Source organism: Podarcis erhardii, assembly GCF_964252035.2.
Source record: "Podarcis erhardii genome assembly, chromosome: 3".
Taxonomy (NCBI): domain Eukaryota; kingdom Metazoa; phylum Chordata; class Lepidosauria; order Squamata; family Lacertidae; genus Podarcis; species Podarcis erhardii.
In genome coordinates this window covers 63,434,375-63,459,832 of record NC_138507.1, presented here as the reverse complement: position 1 = coordinate 63,459,832, position 25,458 = coordinate 63,434,375, and positions in this window count along the sequence as shown.

Sequence of the window (25,458 nt, the reverse complement as noted above, 5' to 3'; positions counted from 1 at the left end):
CCCCCTCTCAGGGGTTGACCAAACAATTGAGTCCCTGGATTCCTTTATCAGAATACCCTTCACATAGGGATGGCAAGACCGCTCTCCCATCCCTATCACTTGAACCAGAGCCTATCCGCAACCTTACAAGTTGTGACAGTTTGCTACACGGCAGGCAAAAACCCAAATGGCAACAGCCAATCAGCCAGGTGAGGAAAATTCCTGCTGTGCCCCTGTCCCAACTACAGACGACATGACGGTATAGCAAGGTCAAGCGCAAAACCCTAAAAGTAGGGAGAGGTGGGCGGGTGTTCCGAATGCACGAGCCGAAAGAGAAAGCTCTGGGCACGTGCAGGGGTATATATAGGTCCCTCAATCCATTTGGACTGCACCCCATTGGCCAGATTGAACCCAACATTGAGGGACCTACCAATCGGGTGTTGTGGCTATCCAATCTTACCCACCCACAACACAGGAGTTCGGTGTCCAGGTCTCACGCAACACGTGCCCTCTTTTAGGGAGGACACGATTTGCTAGGAACATCTATTACTCTCCTTTTCCTGTCTTCACTGGTATCCGTTGAGGACCTGTCCTTGGCCCTTTGCTTTTCTCTCTCAATATACAATTCATTGAAAAACCAAATACAGAGAGAAGAAAATATGGGTTCTATTGGATTTATTTTTTTAAAAAAATGCATGTGTCTTCCCAAGTCTATACTGATATTTGCATCCTGTCACTCCCAGTGATGTCACTGGAGCATTATAGGTCTCAGAATAATCAGTGTCTCCTTGATTCTACCATGACCCTTCCTCATATGTCTCCTTTTCCCCATGTGGTTGTTGCTGCTTAGTCATTTAGTCGTGTCCAAATCTTTGTGACCCCATGGAGCAGAGCACGCCAGGCACTCCTGTCTTCCCTTTTCCCCATATCTGCCTACTATGGTAAGAGTCTTGATGAAGACCATCCATCAGGAATGCTATGGCTGCTGCAACCATGGAGACTGCATTTCCCACTTAGTAAACTGTGGGGGCAGCCCTTCACATCATGACTGCTGTAACCAAATATAAATGGGGGGGGGGGGAGCAGGGCCAGATTTAGGTTTGATGAGGCCCTAAGCTACTGAAGGAAATGGGGCCCTTTATATGTCCAGCTGTCCTTTCTCAACAACAAATTGTCGCTGTTTTTTGTGTTGAATATATGCTATATGGTAATTTATAGATATGGTAATATCTAAAGCCATTTGCACATAAGAGAATATGTATTTTATCAAAGTAATTGTTGAACTGAAATACAATTAAGAAGAAGTATATCAACAGTGAAATTTGGGGGGGCCCCCAAGAAAGTGGGGCCCTAAGCTATAGCTTGTTTAGCTTATACGTAAATCCAGCACTGGGGGTAGGGAGGTAGAAGCAGTGATCCAAATCTCCTCCTTTTGGTCCCTAGGATCCTCAGAACTCTAGGTGGCCTCACAGCCTTAGAGATTGTTTCACCCCTAGGGCCTGGAAATCCCCTTTCCATCACAGGACCCCTTTCCTAGTTTTATTTCTGAGATGTAGGATTTTCCTACCTGCATCCCTATCAAATTGTCTATAACATGCCAATTCCATTCCTTTGGCCACACTCTTCTGTAAACCTTACTATCTTGCCACTGGTGGTTATCACTAGACTTCATCTCTATCCTCTCTGGCTCTAATTGCAACTAGTCCAATCTTCTTCCAGCTTGTCCTTTCCCCACTTCCACCCATAAATTTCCTGGGATCTCTTTGCCAACACCAGTCTTGCCTTTTATGTAGCCCCTCCAGGCACCTGATTAATGCTCCGCAGCTACTGGCTTCCAACTCCTTCTTCCTCCTATTTACATTTGAGTAAGGCAGGAAAGAAATGTCATGGGAGGCAGCAGCTCCTTTGTCCTCCAGACACAAGCATTTTTAAGTCTTAGGGCATGGGTAGGCAAACTAAGGCCCAGGGGCCGGATCTGGCCCAATCGCCTTCTAAATCCGGCCTGTGGATGGTCCAGGAATCAGCGTGTTTTTACATGAGTAGAATGTGTGCTTTTATTTAAAATGCATCTCTGGGTTATTTGTGGGGCATAGGAATTCATTCATCCCCCCCAATAATCTTCCCCCCCAAGGTCTGAGGGACAGTGGACCAGCCCCCTGCTGAAAAGGTTTGCTGACCCCCATCTTAGGGCCATCAGTATGCTAAACAGTCCTGTGAAGTAGATTATTCCTACTCTGCAGACGTGGGACTGGTGCAGAAAGATTGATTTGTTCAACATCTCAGAAGAAGCTCATGGCAGAAGACAGACTTAGACTCAGGAACCCCAAGGGTCAAATCAATTCTGATATGCATGGGATGCCAACTATGCCACAAAAAAGCTCATACATTTTTAAAATGAAATTTTACCAAAATAGTCCAATGCATGGGCATTTTTGAATGTCTTGACACTAGGTGGACTTCACAGAAGCTAAAGACAGTAATATATCTGAAACTAGCTTTGCAATTTAGCTACGCCGTGAGTTGGCTCCTCAATTCCATCTTTCCACATCATGAGATGCCTTTTGAACTCATGTTTTCTTTTTACTGCATGCATCTCTCAGTAAACAATAAAGCTGTGTGATCTTGCATCACATGTTGCATAATGTGGAAGAATTATAGTAGGGAGAGCTTCCCTTTGATGAGCATTTCTGATCCAGCTGCCTCTGTAATGAACACCAAGTACCATCAAAATAGTATGTCATGCACTTCTCCAGTCATGCCTGAAAGTTTATACTTCCCCTATGATCTAACATCTGGAAATGTATGTCTTGACCGTTGCTGTCTCTTTTCTAAACACATTGCTAGATTGTTTCTTGACCTGAAATATATGCAACGTGTTTATTGCTGATTTTGCAGTTTACTCAAACATTCTAAACACGTCGTTTTCTATTTTCGTTTCTTTTATATTGTTAACTGCATACCAAATAAATTCGACCCAGGAAAATCAAGGCTTGTGTGAAGTGCAATGGTACATAAAGCAACAGCTCAAAGTCAGACTGTTCCTTTCCTTCCAGGAATGTCTATTAAGTATAAATATTTATAAACTAAGTAAACTAGATTAATGACAGCTGAAGCATTCCTGGGGTCCAGGCCCTTCAGAGCAGGAAGTTGCAAAGATGGTGACTTTCACATTACACATTCTCCTTTTTTCTCTGCATAAACTCAGACTGCAGAATCCCATTCTTCAGATCATAACTGCTTTCTCCTCTATTACAGGAAATACATCCTTAGCTACTTCCTTCTCTATACTCAGACAAATTAATCATCTATAGTTGGACAAATTAAACTGTCACCCTAGCCTAAATTAAATAGTTGTCACAGGTCCTTATTAACATCTGATAGCATCTCCTCACCCATGAGGAGCGGATTCCGGGTTATCAAATGTAGAAGCTGTTGTGGTAGCATCTGAAGAAGTGCATTAACATCTCTCTGTTTTGCTCGCTGAAGGGATGCAACAAGCTACCAGACATTGAACTCCTGCAGTTGTGAAGGCTGTGGAGGAAGAAAGTTCTCTACCAGTTGTCTACACTTTTTCACCAACTCCATCTGTTGAAAAGACTATAACCCTTGATATTGGATGGCAACCCACCCAGCAACTATCACTCAAGCTGACCACATGGTGAAACAACTTGTCATATGTCTTAAGTAGCTCTAGATAATTCAGACTGTCACTCCAGAGGTGTGCTCAGCAAACATGAGCATATATACCAACTTTGGTTGATAGGACATCAATGGTCATTTCAAGATTGGGATATCTTGGCCACAGTTGTCCATGCACTGGTAGCCTTGTGATTGGATTACAGCAATGTGCTCTGTGTGGGGCTGCCCTTGGGGTTGATCCAGAATCTGCAGCTATGGGAGTGAACTACTGGCAGCACATAACATTTTGCTTGTGGGATTTCCATTGGTTGCTAATCTTCTACCAGGCCAAGTTCAAAGTGCTGGTACTAACATATATGGCCCTATTTATCTCATGATAAATACATGTTTGTTGTGGGTGCCTGTTTTGTACTACTTTAAATGTATTGGTTGCTTTTTAAATCTTTTGACTGTTTTTAGTGCTTTAATTGTACATCACCTTGAGATAATTGTGTAGAAGGCAATTATTAATAAGAATAAAAAATACACCACTGTTTCAGAATTTCCTCTGGCTTATTTTTCTGTTTTGGACACCATTTGCAATCCTGACATTACCGTTAAGTTTCTTTTTCACCTATTCCCATTTACAACTTCTATTATCAACAGAGGGCACCTTCTCTTAATTTTTTCCACATTTTTTGTGGTTGCCATCATCTCTCCCCTCCCCCCCCCATCCTGCAGGCATTGTGGAAGATGCAAAATGGTGGGCAGAGGGTCAACACAGCAGCTGCTAATTTGCAGTGGCAGTTTTGAAAAGGGGGTGGTTAGGAAAAGGAAAAAATGAGACTGTTTGCATAAAGAACTACAATTTGTACAGAAGTGAAAAAGCAGGTGTGTGTGTGTCACTTGTGCTGCAGCTTTTACATACCTCTTGTAACACGCAAAGCTGCTACCAATCTACTGATTTAACAATGCAACATATTCTGTGCAAACCTTTCTCATTTATTATTTTTGTGGAAATTTTCAGACTTGCCTTTCTGGACAATCAAGTGCCAAAGCAGATATGCAATGTTCACAATGGTAGGATTTTCCAAGATGTTAATTGCCCATCATTCTGCATTTAAAAGTGCCATCAATTACCATCTGATTACCTTGTAAAAAGCAGCCTTTATTGTTCTATTTGCATTTTTTCTCCCAATGGAGAAGATCAGCAGGGCTTAGATTCCTAGTCAGGGTTAACTCCTTCCATCCCAACACCACAGTAATCTTGGCACTGGCAGGCACTCCCCCATATGTTATTTTGCCTTCTGGGTTGAGCAGCTAAGACACTGTGTGGGGCAACCCGCCCATTCCTCCTACTTCCCTGAACATAAAACTAAGCCCTGCTGATTTCACCACTGGGAAAACAAAAATAGAAGCAAAGCCCCTTTGCATTTTAATGAGAATTGGAGATATTAGAACAAGTCTCCTGGAGAGAGTGGAGGGCAAATTTGCAACTCTAAAGACCTGCCTTAATTGCTGCATTGTTCCCCATTCAAATGCACAGACTGAATGCTTATCACCCTTGGTCTAATTGCATACCATCTTGCAAATCAAGTCGGCTGTTTCCCCCCATGGATCTTCAGAATGTATTTGCAGCCTTGCTGCCTGTTCAGTGCACTTTTTTCATGGTGTATGCAAATATGTGATTTTCACTGCAGGAGAGGTGGGGAATCATGGCTATTGGTTGCATCCCTGGTGCCATGTTCTGACGGCAAGTTAAGAGTTGTTCTCAGTGTGTGCATTAAAATTGGAAAACTCCCTTCCTGTACAGACCCACAAAAGCCTCCACTTGTGCATCTTTAAGAAGTTTCCTGTTTCCACAAGCTGAACCAGATAGTTAAATAATCACTTGGAACCTAATAATCCTGGAAAGTCAGGTTGTTCTGGTCAAGAAGCTGAGGGACTAGTTATTTGCTTTGTTAGTCATCAGTAAATCCCTTCAATCTCAGCTCATGTTAATTTACCTTCAACTAGTTGCACGACCTGTTGTCTTTGTCCATGGAGTTTTCTTGGCAGGGATACTGGAGTAGCTTGCCGGTTCCTGCTCCAGGTGGATCACGTTTGGTCAGAACTCTTCACTATGATGTGTCCATCTTGGGTGGCCCTGCATGGCATAGCTCATAGCTTCTCTAAGTTATTCAAGCCCCTTCACCATGGCAAGGCAGTGATCCATGAAACCTTAAAAAGCAGAGACATCACCTTGCCAACAAAGGTCCGTATAGTTAAAGCCATGGTTTTCCCAGTAGTGATGTATGGAAGTGAGAGCTGGACCATAAAGAAGGCTGATCGCTGAAGAATTGATGCATTTGAATTATGGTGCTGAAGGAGACTCTTGAGAGTCCCATGGACTGCAAAAAGATGAAACCTATCCATTCTTAAGGAAATCAGCCCTGAGTGCTCACTGGAAGGACAGATCGTGAAGCTGAGACTCCAATACTTTGGCCACCTCATGAGAAGAGAAGACTCCCCGGAAAAGAGCCTGATGTTGGGAAAGATGGAGGGCACAAGGAGAAGGGGACGACAGAGGACAAGATGGTTGGACAGTGTTTTTGAAGCTACGAACATGAGTTTGACCAAACTGTGGGAGGCAGTGGAAGACAGGAGTGCCTGGCATGCTCTGGTCCATGGGGTCACGAAGAGTCGGAAACGACTAAATGACTAAACAACAACAATAGTTGCATGGCTTGAAGGAAATTATATAACTAATGAAGATAAGCAGTCAATAGCATCAGATACATGCAACAGTTCTGACTGAAAACAAACTGTTGTGTTCTTGGGTTGCCTGGCTAGACAGAAGATTGCATGGAGAACAAGTATCCATATATATCTCAAAGTGATTGCAGGTCTTACTGCAGCCTTCACTCATTTCCTTCTTTCCTTCATGGGAAATCACAGAGGGAATAAAATCTGGACAAAAGAACACTAATATGACTGGCAGGCTCAGACCTGGTTTCCTGCTTTGTGCCATCTTTCTGCCACTGTCCTTACCAAAGAGGGAAAGGTTGTTGTCCCCTTCTCCTTCTTTCTTTTGGCATGATTATTAATTAAACTTATTGGTCACTTTGGTTACAAAAGAGACTCAAAGAGACTTACAACAATAAATAAATAAGCTTTAAACAGAAAAAAGATATATTTTTAAAAGGCAGGACTAAAATGTCCCACTCATTGAAGGAGGCTGCAGATAATTAAAAACCAAAGGCATGGTGGAAAAGAAATGTTTTTGCCTGTAATTATGATGCCAGGAGAGGCCTCTCTAGGGACAAGACTTCACAAGAGAGACCACCACTGAAAAGGCTCCATTCTCATGTTGCCACCCTCCAAGGCCTCTCATGGTGGGGACACATGGAAAAGAGCCTCTGTCTCTCCACTCTCTTCCACTCTGTTTCTCCACTGTCGGTGAATGAAAATTGGTGTGTTGGGTGCAGATTAGGGAAGGCCTGTCTGTTTCCCTGACAGGGATTGAAAACTACACCAGACCTGAAGGAAAAATAAACAAAGAAGGCCAAGTATAAAAAACAGGGAGGAAAAGTCTGTCTCCATTTTCTGCCCCGGATTATGCAAGCCCAGAAGGATGTAGGAAGTGGCATTTTTTACTTATTTGACTTTCCCTGGAAAGGGTAAATCTGGATTAAATTGAGGTGAAAATGTGGGCTGGCATCTTGATGCCAACAGTTTTGCATGCATAGTAGAAAAAACTTGCATACGTAAGGAGCACCCATTCCACAAGAAGAACACCATACATAGTGGAGAAGGCTTAATATCCCTACATTTAGTGTGAGTTTATTGTGCTTAATTTTTCTTTTAAAAGCATATGCCTTAAAGATCAATTTGGATTTTTTTCTTTTTAAATTTACATTGTTTGTTTACAAATATATGACACACTAAATTACTCAGGCACCATCTGTTGGCATTGTCTCTTTTTGCAATTTCAGAAAACTTTCCCCTTCAATATCATTCTGAGAGCAAGACACACAGCCTAAAATGTGCATTTACATATCACAGAACTAGGGGTGCTGGAAATAGGTTTTGTTTACAGAGAATTAGTCTCAAAGTGGCAACAGAGCTGAACTTGCTAGCCCTCTCCTTGTAGCTGCCATTTTAGTTTCCCAGAATGCCCAGGTTACTGTGTAGTTCAAGGCATTATGGGGGAAACAGGGCTGCCACAAAACTGGCAAAAATCACATGGAAGAAAATGTAACTTGCATAGCAGCTATGATTTGCTTCTTTTGCTACTGGTATCTTCGGCATCTTCCATGTGGTATATTGCAACCAGTCTCAGTGGCCCAGTGCCATAAGAAAGACTGTGTTGACTCAGACTATTTCCTCTCATAGAAGAAAATGGGAAACCCTTAAATGGATATGGACAGCTACCATTGTTTTCAATTCCATAAGTCACCAGTGCAGCACTTGTGGGAGCCAATATGGCTGCCAGTACTTCCTATAGCACCTAAGAAAGATCTTAGGAAATATCCCCTAACAACCCACAATGCACAAGAGGATGTTTGCTCTTCCTGCTCAGTTTCTGTTTGCACTGGACCAGCCTCTCCTACACTGAACATACACCCTTGAACGTGCCCACATTTCATTGGATCCTAGGACTGGACACCCATTCTCTCCTCCTCCTTGTCCATTCTGAACAAAGGAAAGGTGTGAAGAGGTTCTTTCTATGAGCAAGTGTGGAAGTGGCTGATGTTGGTACATTTTTCTCATTGATGGAACGGCTGATAGGGACCATGTCTGCACTGTTTTGTAGTCCTGCCTCTTTTTCTGTTTCGTTACATGTGGCAGCTGTTTTGCATTAATGCCATGTCTCCACAGCAGTGACTAGCACCCACAACACTTTCTGACAATTCAAAGTGTGCCCACTGACCCCCAAAGGTGAGTGATCCCCGCCGTATCAGGTACATAATATATCACAAAACATTTAGCAGCTGTTCTCCAGGCTTTGGCATAACCTAACCCTAAAAATGGAATGCAGGGTTCTAAAAAACAAAACAAAAAAGAGAGGAGAGAAACCATTGCTCCTTGAAACACAGGTTGGTTGGTTTATTTTAATTGAAAAGAAAATAAACAACCAGGTAAATCTTCCACATCTTGGTAAACTAGAGAAGCAGATGTGAACAACATTAATGAGTAGTAAATCAACCGCTTATAAATGGCAGGAGTGAAAATCAACTGCCCATTACATTTCTGTTTAAGAAAAAAATGTTTTGCTGGGAGGAAAATGTTCTTCCTTCATAGAAATGTCATCACTCTTCTTGACTATAAACAGGCTGCCACTGGAAACGTGGCCCATTTGTCTCTCATTCTACAGGGTAACTTTGTCTGTGGAGAAATACATCACTTTTCTCTGTAGCCATGAGCCAAGCCGCGCTTCAATTGATCCAAAATCCTTTATTCTCTAGCAACATATCCTAAATGCATCAGCTCACAGGAGACACTTTTTCTATAATCCCGGGAGGGGTATTTTTCTGAGCGTGATCTTTCCTTGTAACGTGGATTTGTTATTGCTACAGTTAGATGTGGCTAATTTTCAGTGTTGTGAACTATGGGATGCTGACCAAAGAGTAAAGCCAGTGCAGTTTATTCCTTTTCCTTTTATGATTATGGCTGCTGCTGAGCCTCTTGGATTTTGTTACACACACACACACACACACACACACACACACACTCGTTGAAGAATAGATTCAGCTTCCAGTAAATGGCATTTTGCAGTTGAGGTGATGCACTGTAGCAACTCAGAACATGACTATGCCATTAAAATTGCTTAAGAGCCTGTCAGCTGTGGAATAATTAGTGACAAGGATGTAAGCCTTCCCTGTTCAGAATTTTCTAGGCAGCCTGGAACTTGGCAGAGATAATGTTGCCAAAGTTTGTAATTACTTGTTTTGAAATAGACTCATAGAGCTGGAAGAGATATCAGCTCAGAGGTCTTCTATTTCAACTTTCTGTTGGTGTAGGAAATTTGATAGGTAGTCTTACAGCCTCCATGTCTAAACCTTCCACCTTCCAAGGCAGTCTCTTGGACTGTCAAACAGCTTGTATTATCAAGCCACTTCCTTGTATTTTGAACCAGTTGGTTAAGGTCCTACGTGCTGGAGCACTAGAAAAACAAAACAAACCAAACTCAGGTGTTTTATTAATTGAACTGCATTCCTTTTCCATGACAAGCACAAATGCCACCTGATTTCAGACTGAGAAGGCTCCTTTGCCATTCCACCCCCAGAAGAAGACTCACGAGGCAGAGTAATGGTGGAAAGGTTATCTTTATTTAAGTATAACACTAGAAGATCTGCTAAACAGCAGTCAGGTTATGAGAGTATGGGCAGGTGGGTTGAATTAAATTCTGTGAGGGAAGCACCCAACCCCATTTCTTGGGCATGTTAAGAGCTGCTTGCTGTGGCACCATAGGAAAGGACTGGGAGAATTTTTTCTCTCCTTGCTAAGTAAACCTTGGTTAGTACATGGACACAGCAAACTCATCCAGGCCCTGCTGCTCAGCATTCACCAAGATGTGCATGCCAGGCATAAAGGGCACCCTCAAGGACTCTCAAACTCAAGTGAATGTCTGTGGAAGGTGACTCAAGAGTGCCTTTAACCTAATGTTGCCTCAGGGTACCTGTAAATTAAGGTCTCAAATTTCCTTACCCTTCCACACTGAATGCCAAACAAGACCAAATTATTACAACAACAATAAAACAGCCCTACAGTAAGAAGTAGGTGAAAAAGAGGACCACCCCCCCTCAGGGACAATCAAGGGCTTCCCTCAAAATTCCTATGTGCCCCCCACACCAAGGCAACTGACTGAAACCCATACTGTAGATGGCACTGCAAATAGAAGAAGGGATTTGTGTGTGCAAAAGAGGTTAAACAGGCTGAAAATAAGCCCAAAAGTCTGCCTGTAATTGGGTACCTCTGTCTACATGGGACAAGGTACCCCTCCTTCTGGGAGAGACCGAGTCATACCTTCTCCTCAAAGATGGGAGTGTGTGGCAAATTCACCTCCTCTGAGGAGTGGAACCATTGGTAGAAGTGCATACATACAAAAACATCTGTAAGCTCCTTACTCTCAATGAAACTCTCGCAGATTGATCTGCAAAACTGTATGAACTAACTACAAGCTGCTTTGTAGGTGCAGATATTCTTTAAGGTTAGCCGCTTAGCCTAGATGATATTGTTATTGATTGCTTTTAACTACATGGTCAAATCAGCCAACCAGGCAGCCTTTTGTTTGGTAACTATCCCCTCTGGACTGGTTCATGAGAAAGTACTTGCTGCTCCCCTTCCAGACCTAAAATCCAATCTTTTCCTTGGGTGTGTTCAATCGGGCAGGGAGGGACCAGTGAACTTTCAAAGCAGCCCTTCTGACTTGTTGATGCTGGTGGCTTCTCCCAGGAAACAGTTTGATATGATGTGTTGCAAGGAGCACTATCAGGATCCCATGAATATATTATTGTTTCAAGTTGGGAGAGATCTCTTGGATAGAAACCTGAAAAAGAGGCACTAAATATTTATGGGTTCCATGAAAGGCAATAAAAGTGTGTAAGTGTGTGTGTAAGTGTGTGTGACACTTACCGTATATTCATATATGGAAGGCACTATGTATATATGGATAGTATGAGCATGTTGCTATAAAGACAGTTCATTTGGACTTCGCTGTCCATACTGATCCTCTCGGTCTATTTGGGCTAACAGAGATCACCACTGAAATTAGCCTCGTGCTCATTTGGCTTGGCATGTCAGGAACATTCAAACAGAGTATTCACAACATCCGACCTGACAAACTTGGAACCTGCAACAAAATGCTGAAATGTGGAGTGATCCTGCTCAGAGTTCCAGCCAGCCAACTACTAGCCACACCCTTTCCCAAGATACTCTCTTACGGTGCCACCTCCCCCGGTTTCCAGTTTCACCCCCTTAGTAAGTTTGCACTAGTTTACTCAGTCCTCAGTGAGTTGCTTATGGATTCCCTCTCACACTTTTTCTTCTATGTGAAGAACTCCATCTTGTGCAGGGCTGGTTCTGTTTTAGTTACATATAGACCCACAACCAGAGAATGAGCTCACTATGGGGTAGGATGTAGGATACAATTCCTATCATTTGTGAACTCTTGTTCCAAGATTTCTAGCAACCTTTCTGAAATATGCCATAATTTTGCAATGTATGTGTATGATTCATGTCATTATGGGAAAACAGCATTATGTATTCTCACAGTGTCTGCATCCTCCAATATTTTAATCATTTCCTGCCAAACCATCTGCAAGTTTTTTTTAGGGAAATACATATGTATGACAGCCAAACCATCTATATCTCTATGATATTTTGATCATTTTGCAACAAACTATATTCATATTTACAGCTGAAACACAAAGGCAGACAGGATGTTGGATTGTGTACGCTGTTTAAAGAATACGGAATCCATGATGCAGTGTGATCACATCATGGGCAAATTTTCCAGAGCCCATCATTTTTTAAAACAAAAACAAAAGAAATGTCTCTAACAGGGGTGGAAAACTTCCCGCCCTCCATGGGCTAACTTTGACTAATGAGTGGGGTCACTCGCCTGTCAATCACCTGATGTCATTATGAGCTCAGGTAACAACTCCAAAGGGTGCTGATTGGTGGCTACAGTGAGCCCCTTTGAAGTCCATTTGCAGGTGTAGATTGGTGTAGCATGTCAGAAAAACACTCTGCCCAGAACATCTTTATGGGATAGGGAAATGGTAGTTGTCATGCTAGCTGGTTGATAGTCATAGAATCATAGAATCATAGAATCATAGAATCATAGAATCATAGAATCATAGAGTTGGAAGAGACCACAAGGGCCATCGAGTCCAACCCCCTGCCAAGCAGGAAACACCATCAGAGCACTCCTGACATATGGTTGTCAAGCCTCTGCTTAAAGACCTCCAAAGAAGGAGACTCCACCACACTCCTTGGCAGCAAATTCCACTGTCGAACAGCTCTTACTGTCAGGAAGTTCTTCCTAATGTTTAGGTGGAATCTTCTTTCTTGTAGTTTGGAACCATTGCTCCGTTTCCGCTTCTCTGGAGCAGCAGAAAACAACCTTTCTCCCTCCTCTATGTGACATCCTTTTATATATTTGAACATGGCTATCATATCACCCCTTAACCTCCTCTTCTCCAGGCTAAACATGCCCAGCTCCCTTAGCCGTTCTTCATAAGGCATCGTTTCCAGGCCTTTGACCATTTTGGTTGCCCTCCTCTGGACACTTTCCAGTTTGTCAGTGTCCTTCTTGAACTGTGGTGCCCAGAACTGGACACAGTACTCCAGGTGAGGTCTGACCAGAGCAGAATACAGTGGCACTATTACTTCCCTTGATCTAGATGCAATACTCCTATTGATGCAGCCCAGAATTGCATTGGCTTTTTTAGCTGCCGCGTCACACTGTTGGCTCATGTCAAGTTTGTGGTCAACCAAGACTCCTAGATCCTTTTCACATGTACTGCTCTCAAGCCAGGTGTCACCCATCTTGTATTTGTGCCTCTCATTTTTTTGGCCCAAGTGCAATATTTTACATTTCTCCCTATTAAAATTCATCTTGTTTGTTTTGGCCCAGTTCTCTAATCTGTCAAGGTCGTTTTGAAGTGTGATCCTGTCCTCTGGGGTGTTAGCCACCCCTCCCACTTTGGTGTCATCTGCAAATTTGATCAGGATGCCCTTGAGTCCATCATCCAAGTCGTTGATAAAGATGTTGAATAAGACCGGGCCCAAGACAGAACCCTGTGGCACCCCACTAGTCACTCTTCTCCAGGATGAAGAGGAACCATTGATGAGCACCCTTTGGGTTCGGTCAGTCAGCCAGTTACAAATCCACTGAGTGGTAGCATAGTCAAGACTGCATTTTACCAGCTTCTTTACAAGAATATCATGGGGCACCTTGTCAAATGCCTTGCTGAAATCAAGGTAGGCTACATCCACTGCGTTCCCTTCATCTACCAGGCTTGTAATTCTGTCAAAAAACGAGATCAGGTTAGTCTGACATGACTTATTTTTCAGAAATCCATGCTGACGATTGGTGATCACAGCATTCCTTTCTAGGTGCTCACAGACTGTTTGCTTAATGATCTGCTCCAGAATCTTCCCTGGTATTGATGTCAGACTGACTGGGTGGTAATTATTTGGGTCCTCTCTTTTCCCCTTTTTGAAAATAGGGACAACATTTGCCCTCCTCCAGTCTGCCGGGACTTCGCCTGTTCTCCAGGAATTCTCAAAGATGACTGCCAGTGGTTCTGAGATCACATCTGCCAGTTCTTTTAATACTCTTGGATGCAGCTCATCTGGCCCTGGAGACTTGAATACATCTAAACTAGCCAAGTATTCTTGTACTATCTCCTTAGTTATTCTGGGCTGTGTTTCCTCTGCTGAATCATTTGCTCCAAATTCTTCAGGTCGGGCATTGTTTTCTTTATCGAAGAAGACTGAGGCAAAGAAGGCATTGAGGAGTTCAGCCCTTTCTGTGTCCCCTGTTTGCATTACACCATCTTCTCCTCTGAGTGACCCCACTGTTTCTTTGTTCTTCCTTTTGCTACGAACATACCCATAAAAGCCTTTTTTGTTGCTTTTAACCTCTCTAGCAAGCCTGAGTTCATTCTGTGCTTTAGCTTTTCTGACTTTGTGTCTACACGTGCTGGCTATTTGTTTGAATTCCTCTTTGGTGGTTTCCCCCCTTTTCCATTTTTTGTACACATCCTTTTTTAATCCTAACTCAGTTAAAAGTTCTTTAGATAGCCACCCTGGCTTCTTTAGGGACCTTCCATGTTTCCGTCTCATTGGTATTGCCTGAAGTTGTGCTTTTACTATCTCCCTCAAGCAGCAACTGGTGGTGAGTGGCCAGTGGCAAAACAAAAACGTTCGAGAACTAAGCTGTTCGAAAACCAAGGTACGACCGTAGTTGTTCCTGTTTATTGCATTTATATGCCACCCTTTCCCCAAGGAGCTCAAGGTGGTGTACATGATCCCACCTGCTCATTTAATCCCTACTACAACCCTGTGAGGTAGGTTAGGCTGAGAGGCAGTGACTGACCCAGTGTCACCCAGTGAGCTTCATGGCTGAATGGGGATTTGAACACTGGTCTCTTCCAGGTCCCAGGCTGACATTCTAACCACTGCAGCACAGTGGCTCTCTACGAAGCAATATTTTGAATGCTGTTGTGTCTTATCTTCCCAGCCTGATTCATGATGGATGCAACTGCACTTTGCATGTCTAGTCCTTTGGAACCGTTTGTGGATTCTCGCAATTGCACTCAGATGTCCACCCTCCCATCCTACCACTTAGGCAAGTGGGGTGTAGTGGTTAAGAGCGGTAGTCTCGTAATCTGGGGAACCGGGTTCGCGTCTCCGCTCCTCCACATGCAGCTGCTGGGTGACCTTGGGCCAGTCACACTTCTCTGAAGTCTCTCAGCCCCACTCACCTCACAGAGTGTTTGTTGTGGGGGAGGAAGGGAAAGGAGATTGTGAACCGCTTTGAGACTCCTTAGGGTAGTGATAAAGCAGGATATCAAATCCAAACTCTTCTTCTTCTTCTTAGGCTGCACATTCTTCCCAAACTGGCTTCAACTGCTTAAGAAGAGTGGCAAGTCTCCAAGCTCATATTGTATCTTGATGGACATCTTTCAGTCTGATTCAGAATTACAGTGGTGCCTCGCAAGACGAAAATAATTCGTTCCGCGAGTCTCTTCGTCTTGCAGTTTCATCATCTTGCGAAGCACCCCTATTAGCGGCTTAGCGGATTAGCGGCTAAGTGGCTATTAGCAGTTTAGCGGCTTAGAAAAAGGGGGGGAAGGGAAGAAACTTGCAAGACTCGCAAGACGTTTTCGGCTTGCAAAGCAAGCCCATAGGGAAATTTGTCTTGCGAAGCGCCTCGAAAAACGGAAAACCCTTTCGTCTAGCGGGTTTTTCGTCTTGCAAGGCATTCGTCTTGAGGGGCACCACTGTAGACTCTTCTTCCTATGGGGTGGGGATGGGTCTATGTATGGAAAGTTTTGGGGGTGGGTCTATGTGTGGAAAGACATGGCAAACTAATTTTCAATTTGTTGTGGGCAGCATTCCCATTTATAAAACAAACAGGCAAATCCCTTCAAACAGAGCAAATGCTCAGAGCTAAGTGGTGTATTTCCTCAACTGATACCCGATGACCTTTCAAGATGAAAGGATAATAGTCTACATAGAGAAAGGAGGGGAAAAAATCTCTGTGCTGTTTGCAGGGTTTAGAGGTCACTTTGGCGATGCAGACAAAAAGATACAATGGAGGCTGCAGAGAGAAGTGAAGTGGCAAACATGGCTGTTTTTATATATAGATAGACAGATAGTTTTCTGAGCTCAGCCATTCACCACTGACATTCAACATTTAACAAGCTCCTCTGTTCCCAAACCTAAGGATGTGTTCTGTTTATTGTGTATGGCTGAGTCTCTATTTATATATTGGCTGCCTATCTGCATTCTCCCCCTCTTATCTTTTTCTCTTTTTTTCTGAAGGCTGATATTAATTGGCCCATCCATCCCCAAAGCTGTTTATCCCATCCAACATGTTGGCTATCATATGACAGAACCTAAAGAATATGATGGACGCCTGATCAAACAAAGCAGGATATTATTCCCATTTAAATTTGGTGGCGACATGCACCTCTGTTTACTGTTACAATTAGAGCCTTTGTGTCCGCCCCCCCCCCCGCCTGCTTCACTTGGGATCCTGGGAGTCAGCTTGCTTCTCCCATTGAGAAATCCCACAGGCATTTCTCACACTCTCCCCCCCCCCCTTTTTAAAGGCAGCATTGGTCACAGAGATGCCTCTGTCTTCAAGAGCACAAAGCTTTATTTCTGCACAAATAGGAAATGTCTTTCAGCGTTGTAGGCTGAAAAGTGGTATTTCTGATTATTGGTATTTACTGAAACCTTTGATTACAGGAACTGAAATCTGCTCCTGCATGAAATGAATTGTTTTTAAGAAGGGTTTCCTTTATTAAAGCAGGGTTGGAAGGAGCTGTTTCCATGTGGATCACTATTTAAGACAAACAAACAAACAAACATCTCTGGCCACAGTAATATGAGAAACTAAATGCTCTCTGTACACAAGTGTGCAGCAGGAGGTAACCTTCATGAGAACTGAGGAAAGATAACCTTTTCTGATAGTTAATGCTCCAAGTGTAAACTCTAAATTGGTAAACAGTCAATTTAAAAGGCAAGCCTAAGCATTCTGAAGTCTCCTTGAAAGCCTGTGTAAGAAACTCTGTTTTCCCTTGAGCAATTTTCCAATTTTTTTTATGAAGGTGAAGGAAGCAGAGTTGATGAAGCAAGATATATAGTCTGGTGCTGTGTGATGTTGGAAATTCAAAGTATTTTGCACGAGCTTTAGAGTTTGCACTCTATTACAGCCTTCCAGATTATTTTCTATATTGCCATCAGAGAGTATTTGGGAATACCCAGGGGCACTCTTTAAGGCAATCTATATTTTACTTCTTGAAGGCTGCAATCCTATGCATACTTCATAGGATTGCACCATAAAACATATCTGTATACCACATTTCCAGGTAGTTCAAAACCTAACCTAACCTAACCTAACCTAACCTAACCTAACCTAACCTAACATAACACATAACAACACAACACAACATAACATCAAACACAATACAGATAACATCAAAAACAGAACAACTACCCATTCAAAGAGCTAGAAAAGACTTCATGCAGCCAAAATTCTGGTGAAAGAGAAAGGTTTTGCAACTCTTCCAAAATTGTGTGAACAATTCCCTTAATGACATGCTAATAATTTCCAGTGTTGACTTCTTCTTAAAAGATGCAATATAATTACTTGCCTATTTTGTCTACAGTTCTGCACAGCTGGAGTATTTCGGACATAAGTATTCATAATCTGATGCAGGTTCACAATCTTTATTTCTTTTACAATGCACTCCACAGAAAATAAACATGCTGTACTTCACTATAGAATGTCATTTGGGGAACACAACGTTCTAGCCACACACCCATCAAAATAGATTTGGAAGCTTAGTGCTCTGGAGGAAGCAAACTGCGATAGTTATATTTTAAAACACCCACTGCATTACAGGGTCAGCAGACAGACAAGAGGACTGGGATTCAAGTGGCCGAGCAGATTGAAGAGGTAGGTTCATCAGCCAAGAACTGATTAGCCTTTCTTGAAGTTTCTGTCTCCTCTCCCCAGTCTTGTTCAATACTTCTTGTAAATGAATCAACTGGAAACTTCTGTCAGGTGTGGAGAATCTAGTTCAGCTTGAAGGGAAGACTGGAACTTGGCCAACCTTCTGGGTTCCAATGGTGGATGGAGGAGCAGAAAGGGGTGGGGTAAAGAAATAAACAAAAGAAAAGATTGTACCTTTATCCCACCCTCCATCATCACAAATGCACATGCCAAAGCATAAACTCTAACAAGCCTGATAATATAAGGATGGTACCATATTGTACACATTGTATGCAACACAAACTACTTCAGTAAAATACAGTGAAACAAATCTAGGTTTATCTGAACTATAAATCAGAAGATGGGGGAAAATCCATTTTGACAGCTCAGTCTTTTTCAGTTCCATCCATTAAATTCAACTGTCTTGGGGAGGAGTGATAGTACCCAAACGCAGGAGAAGATACCCTTGTTCTTATGCTTTTTTTGGCCACATGCACCAGACATCAGGCAGACATCATTCTCCCCCTCTCTCACCCACATACAGGTAGTCACACACATACATATACTATCACATGTAGGCAGGGAAGCACGCAGACAGACAGGCACATGCAACTCACATGCACACTTATGTAACAAAGTCAATAAATAAAAATGGGGAACAATGTCTGATACAGTGTCTCATCAAAACCAAGTCCCTATAATTTCAACTTTGGGGGAGAAAAAATGAAAGCACATAGGACCACTCTTTGAATCAGACCCCAGACACAACATTCCAACAAAGCTTCTTCCTCAGTCCCAAAGTTTGGTGGTCTCTTCCATTGCTTTTGCCCACCCCACTTTACTCCTCTTCCTCTTCCTCCTCTCCATCTTTGCCCATGAAAGCAGCCATTGCCAGGGTCCTGTTGGGCTTGGACACAGAGTGTGGAACAGAGGACACAGTTAAGGGCCAGGTAGATTGGCAGGTCAGTGGGCATTGTGACATTGTAAGGACAAGGGCCAACAGGGCATTACTGTTTTTAGTTACTATTGGAAATATAATATTGCATGACAACAGGGGTTTGGCAGGTCAGTGCAGTTTGCCTAGGGCAGCCTCATGGACCAAATGGAGAGGGCTGGCAGGCCTAATTGGGCCCATGGGTTGGAAGTTCCCCACTGTTGGTTTTTTTTAAGGGGGGAAGGGGTTAAGTATTTGTCACATTTTGCTATTTTTGCTGAGGAATTCAGTGTTAAATATAGTGCCAATGGAAGATCTGTCCATTGTGCAGAAAAAATCTTTAACAAATGAAATAAGTTTCTTAAAGCTTTACTTGCAGAACTTGGTTTTTAACATTACAAATATGGCAAAAGATACATTGGTTTTACAAACTTTGCTCACACTGCTCCCAGTGTGAGCCTTTAAACATCTTTAACCAAAATGTACCTGTTACAGTTCCAAGGGGTTGCTCGTGAGCAAGCAGGCAAATATCTCCCTGGCTGACTGTGAAAGTAAACCTTATCTGTCCGGAGCACCACTCGCCCGTGGCTGACTCAGTCGCTGCCAGAATCCGTGAGTGGGCGTTTCTTGAACTTCCTCCAACAAAGAAGCTCATTTACGCCCAGTCTGCGCCGTCCCTCTCTGCGCGAATGCCTTCTGCACAGAGAGGGTGTGGGCAGTGGAGGACCCCTTCCCTCCTCGCTTCTCCCAGGCAAGGAGTCCTGGGACCGCCTCGTCATTTCCGACGTCTGCGCCTCCTCTCCACTGGACCTGTGTTTATCCTCATCCCCGGAAGAGGAGCTACTTCTCCCGATCCCTGGAGGCTCTCTATAATGCATCTGGCTTTTGCTCTCTCCCTCCGGCACTGATGGCAGTTCCCTGACATCCCCCCCCTCCTCAGGACCCCCCTCACCACCCCTGGTGAGGACCACCCCTGGTGAGATCCTCTGATGCCTCCTCCTCTCTTTTGCCGACCGGCGATGTGGGGAATCCCCTAAAAGACCCTTCACCATCCTCCGTGGATTCAAAACCGGCCTCCCATCCCCTCGGATCCCCTCCAGCTGGTTGAACTTCCCAGTCTGATTCTTCTTCTTCTGACACCTCCCCTCCCTCTTCGGTGGCGGAAAAACCCACAACTCCCCTTCGTCATCCGTGGGTCCAAACTCTTCCTCCCAGAATCTAGCTAATGGTTTAGGCTTATGCGGAAACAAACCATGAAATTCTTCCACTAGATACCCCTCTGTGATTGATTCAGCAGGGACCCAAGTATTCTCAGACCTGGGTTTTCCCTCCCAGGCTACCAAGTACTCCACCGGGTGACCTCGCCACCTGGAATCTAGTATTTCCGTAGCTTCATTACAGTGTTCCCTCTACCCGCGGATGGGTGGTAACCCCTCCCTCCCTTCCCGGGAATTCCCGCCCCTCCCTGTGATGTGAGAGTAGTGACCTATGGAACACCGGATGTATCTTCATGCTGTCGGGCAACTTGAGTTTGAACGCCACTGGGTTAACCTACTGAATTACCTCAAAGGGCCCCAGTCGCCTAGGCTGCAACTTTTTGCACCCTTCCTTTAGGGGCAACCCTTGGGACAACAACCATACCCGGTCTCCCACCCGTATGACCTCCCCTTCCCGACGGTGCCTGTCTGCCTGCCTTTTGTAAACTTCCTTGGCCCTTTCCAAGTTTAGTCTGAGTTGCTGGTGTAAAGCCTCCATTTCCTCTGCAAATTGCTCAGCCGCAGGTACATTCCATCCCTCCTCCCCCCGTCCTGGGAAGGCCCTGGGGTGACACCCGTAGTTGGCCATGAAGGGACTCATTCCTGTGGACACATGTTCAGCGTTATTGTACGCAAATTCAGCCAGCGCCAACTTCTCTACCCAATCGTTCTGCCTCTCACTGACATAGCATTGTAGGTATTGATGGAGTATTTCATTCACTCTTTCGGCCTATCTGTTAGTTTCTTGGTGCCTCGCCGCCGAGAAGCTCACCTCGACCTGCAGCAAGCTCATGAGTTTCCGCCAGAACCGGGAGGTAAATTGTCGGCCGCAATCAGAGATTACCCTCCATGGGGTCCCATGTAACCTAAAAATATGGTCCACAAACAGCCTGGCTGTCTCCTCTGCCGACACCGCATGCGAGCAAGCCACGAAATGGCACATTTTAGTTAGCAGATCGACCACCACCATTACCGCTGTCTTTCCCCTTGACTTGGGCAGATCTGTCATAAAATCAATGGACACCACCTCCCAGGGCCTCTCCGGTGTGGGTAAGGGTTCCAGCAACCCTGCTGGGGCCTTCCTTTCCCCTTTTGCCCTCTGGCACTTGTTGCACCCTCGTACGTATTCTCGTACATCTTCCCTTACCTTTGGCCACCAGAACTGCCTGGTGACTAGTAGCATAGTCTTGTGCTGTCAAAGTGCCCAGCTGTTGGGTTATCATGGAGCTGTTTAAGTATCTTGTCCCTTAATGTCTCTCCTGGCACATACAGCGCCCCCTTATAGTACAGTAGCCCTTCCTTTTCCTCAACCCCCCCCCCAGTGTCTTCCTTTCCGCTTCTGAGCTCCCTGATTTTTGTTTGAGCAAAGCCATCTTCCCTGGTGAGCCCCTCTAGCTCCTGTTTCCCTACCAATGCTCCCCCACACACCCATCGGTCTTCGGGGAACACATGCCTGGCCTCAAGAGGCCCTTCCCCCTCCATGTATTCAGGTTTCCTGGAGAGTGCATCCGCTATAACATTCCCCCCGGCACGTATTGTATCTCGAAGAAAAACTTGGCGAACTCCTGGGACCATCTGACCTGTCTCTGGTTTAGCACGCGCGCTGTCATCCAGTATTCCAAGTTCTTGTGGTCTGTTCGGACCTGCATCTTGTGCTGCGCCTCAATCAAAAGGTGTCTCCATTGTCGGAATGCCGCGTAAATTGCAAGCAATTCTCAGTCATAAACGGTGTAGTTCTGCTCCGACTTGCTCAGCTTCCTAGAGAAAAAGGCACAAGGCCGCCAGTCCGCCTTGGACCGGGTTGCAACAGTATTGCTCCAATGGTGCGGTTGGATGCGTCTGTCTCCACCCTCAGGGGCTTCCCCGGATCCACGTGCAGGAGTTGCTCTTCCGAGGCAAATGCCTTCTTCAGCCTTTCAAAGGATTGCTGTGCTTCCTCCGTCCATGCGAACTTTTTGCTACTAAGACAATCCGTTATGGGTGGTGTCAAGTGAGCGAAGTTCTTTATGAACTTCCTGTAGAAGTTGCTGAAGCCTAGGAACCTCTGCACATCCTTCCTGTTTCTGGGGGTCTTCCATTCTAGCACTGCCTTCACTTTGTCTGGGTCCATGGCCAGTCCTTTGTCTGATAGCCTGTACCCCAGGAACTCTACCTCCCTGGCGTGGAATTGGCATTTTTTCCAGCTTGACTCACAACTGATGCTTCTTCAATCTCTGTAGCACCTCCCTGATGTCTCTGACGTGTTGCGCTTCATCCTCCGAATAGATTAAGACGTCATCTAAAAAGGCCACACAATTCTTGTACAGCAGGGGCCCCAACACATGGTGCATGAAGGCTTGGAAGCAGGCGGACCCCGATTGTAATCCAAATAGCATGACCAAATACTCAAAAGCCCCCAGGGGGGGTGAACATGGTCGTCTTCCATTCGTCCCCCTCTCTCATTCTAATGAGATTGTATGCCTCCCTGAGATCCAGCTTGGTAAAAATCTTCCCCTGCCTCACACATGTTAAAATATCGTCAATTCTGGGCATTGGGAAGGCCACGGGTTCAGACACCAAATTCAACCGACGGTAGTCCACCACAAGTCTGGGCTGATTGGTTGATTTTTTGTCCACAAAGAACACTGGACTCCCCCCCCCCACGCCTTTGATTCCCTTATGAAACCCCTCTTCAAGTTCTTGTCAATAAACTGCCTCAACTCCTGCATCTCCCGGTCAGACATGGTATACAGCTTACCCACCGGTAACTGGGCCCCTGGAAGCAGGTTGATTTGGCAGTCAAATGGCCTGTGGCGGGGGCAGTCTGTCAGCTTCTCTCTCGCTGAAAACCTCCTTTAAATCTGCATATTGTGGTGGCACCCGCCCTTTCTCCTCCAGGGACACCCCAGCCACCCTGGCCACAGTCATTCTGGGCTCCTTCCCTCCCAGACAGTGTTCTAAGCAGTAAGCTGACCCAAAGGTGAGCGACCGCTGATGCCATGACACCACTGGGTCATGTAGTGCCAGCCAGCTCATTCCCAGTATTATTGGGGGTCCTGCCAGCGTGGCCACGTGAAAGGCAATGGTTTCCGTGTGCCTGGAACACTCATCCGCATTGGCGGTGTCTGGTGTGTCACTTCGCCCCCCAGTAGCTCCCTGCCATCAATGGTGGTCACCTGCAGGGGGAAATCGAGTGGCAACAGGTGCAGCTGGTGCTCCAGAGCGAAGTCTCTATTGAAGAAATTACATGATGACCCAGAATCCAGCAGGCCATTCACCTTGACTGGGTGCCCATTTGGGAGTTCTAGCACCACTTCAATGGCTATAGCTGCCTTGGGAGGGTCAGGTCGGGGCTCTTCTACTGGTCGCTGGCCTGGCTGCTGCCCCTGTTGGTCGGCAGCCAGGCTTTCTCGTTTCCCTGCACCTGCCCCTTCTCCCCCTCCTCGTTGTGGCCTGCTGTCCCCATCATCCCCTGCCAGGCCTTTCGTTGGGGGCAGCCCTTCACGAAATGTCCGGGCCGCTGACAGAGGAAACACTTCTTTGTAGTTTTCCACTCCTCCCCTCCTTTTTTCTGACCTCACTGGCGTTTGAAACTTCGCGTGTGTGCGCTCCATCTATTTCCATCGGCTCTGCCGCCTGGGAAGGCTCCCTTGGCATCTCAGGAATCCGGTTCCCATGGAAACGCTCCCCCCATATCTCCCACTTTTTTTGAGCCTGCGCTTCCTGGCGTACACCAATCGCAAGCACAGTCTTTGTAAGCTGATCCATCGACCGCTGGCAGGGCGCTCGGGACAATTCATCTTTCACTTTGGGGTTCAAACCTGCCTCAAACAACGTTTGCATGGGTTCAGAATCTAGGTCCCACCCGAGCTTGTGCACTAACATTGCAAAACGTGACCAGTAGCTTCTGACGGACAAACTGCCCTGCTTGCACTCCAGCAGCTCCCTCCAGGTCACACTTTCCTCCGCCTCGCTGGAGAACATCGCGTCCATTGCCCGAAAGAATTTTTTTAGGTCTTTCAATGCATCGTTCCCCGTTGCCATCAAGGGTCTGATCCATTCCCGCGCCCCATCCTGTAGATGTCCAATAATGTACACCACTCTCTCCCTGTCACCAGTAAAGTCTTTTTTTGTAATTCTAAGGCATACTGAATCTCCGTTCGGAAAGCATTGTAGTCTTGGGGCTTCCCTCCAAACTTATTTACTAGCCCGGGGACCTTCCTCCCGATTGGGGTGGATCTGACCTGCGCGTCCTGAGCCCGTCTCTCCTCCAGCCGTGCTGACAGCGTAGCGACATGTGCCTCTAGGTCTTGATTGCTCTCGACCAGACCTCGCACCATGGCTTCTTGCTCTGTCTCTGTGGCTGGCCCTGTCTGGCTCATCGTGCTGCCTTCCCCGGGGGCTCACGAGTAACGTCAGGGACTCACGGATTGCTGTTACAGTTCCAAGGGGTTGCTCGTGAGCAAGCAGGCAAATATCTCCCTGGCTGACTGCGAAAGTAAACCTTATCTGTCCAGAGCACCACTCGCCCGTGGCTGACTCAATCGCTGGCAGAATCCGTGAGTGGGCATTTCTTGAACTTCCTCCAACAAAGAAGCTCCTTTACGCCCAGTCTGTGCCGTCCCTCTCTGTGTGAATGCCATCTGCGCAGAGAGGGCGTGGAGGACCCCTTCCCTCCTCGCTTCTCCCAGGCAAGGAGTCCTGGGACCGCCTCGCCATTTCCAACGTCTGTGCCTCCTCTCCACTGGACCCACGTTTATCCTCTTCCCCGGAAGATGAGCTACTTCTCCCGATCCCTGGAGGCTCTCTATAATGCATCTGGCTTTTGCTATCTCCCTCCGGCACTGATGGCAGTTCCTTGACAGTACCTTTCCAACCAAACATCAAAATACTGTTTCTCCCTCTATCTCTTCCTGCTTGCTGGCCCAACACCCAAAGACTGACTATGTGCAGCATCTGAGTCGCTGTGTGATGCAAGCAGCCTCATTTGCATATATAAACATTGGTCACTGTATTCAGGTTACAGCCTCTCTTCACTTCCATGAGAGTTAACTTGGGACAAAGTCTTAAGACCTAGCTTGCCCCAAGTGTGCACACCAGCCCTGTGGAAAAATACTGGCTGTGTACCTAAAACATTTTTTACAGCAACTTAAATACAATGTAACTAAAATGCAGCATTTTATGTAACATTTATTATTATTATTATTATTATTATTATTATTATTATTATTATTATTATTATAAAAAGTAATGTGACATAAAAGAAAGAAAAACTCAACAAAATACTTGAAATTGTGATACAATACCAGCAGGAACTTGACAGAACTCAGTTCCAGCACCTCTCAGGTAGGCACCATTGCCATTCTAAGAGAATGAGGGAAGCATTCATGGTGAACTCCAACACCTCTTTTTAAAAAGATATAGCACTGTACAATCTGATATATAAGGAATACAATTATTCCAACAAAGGTACA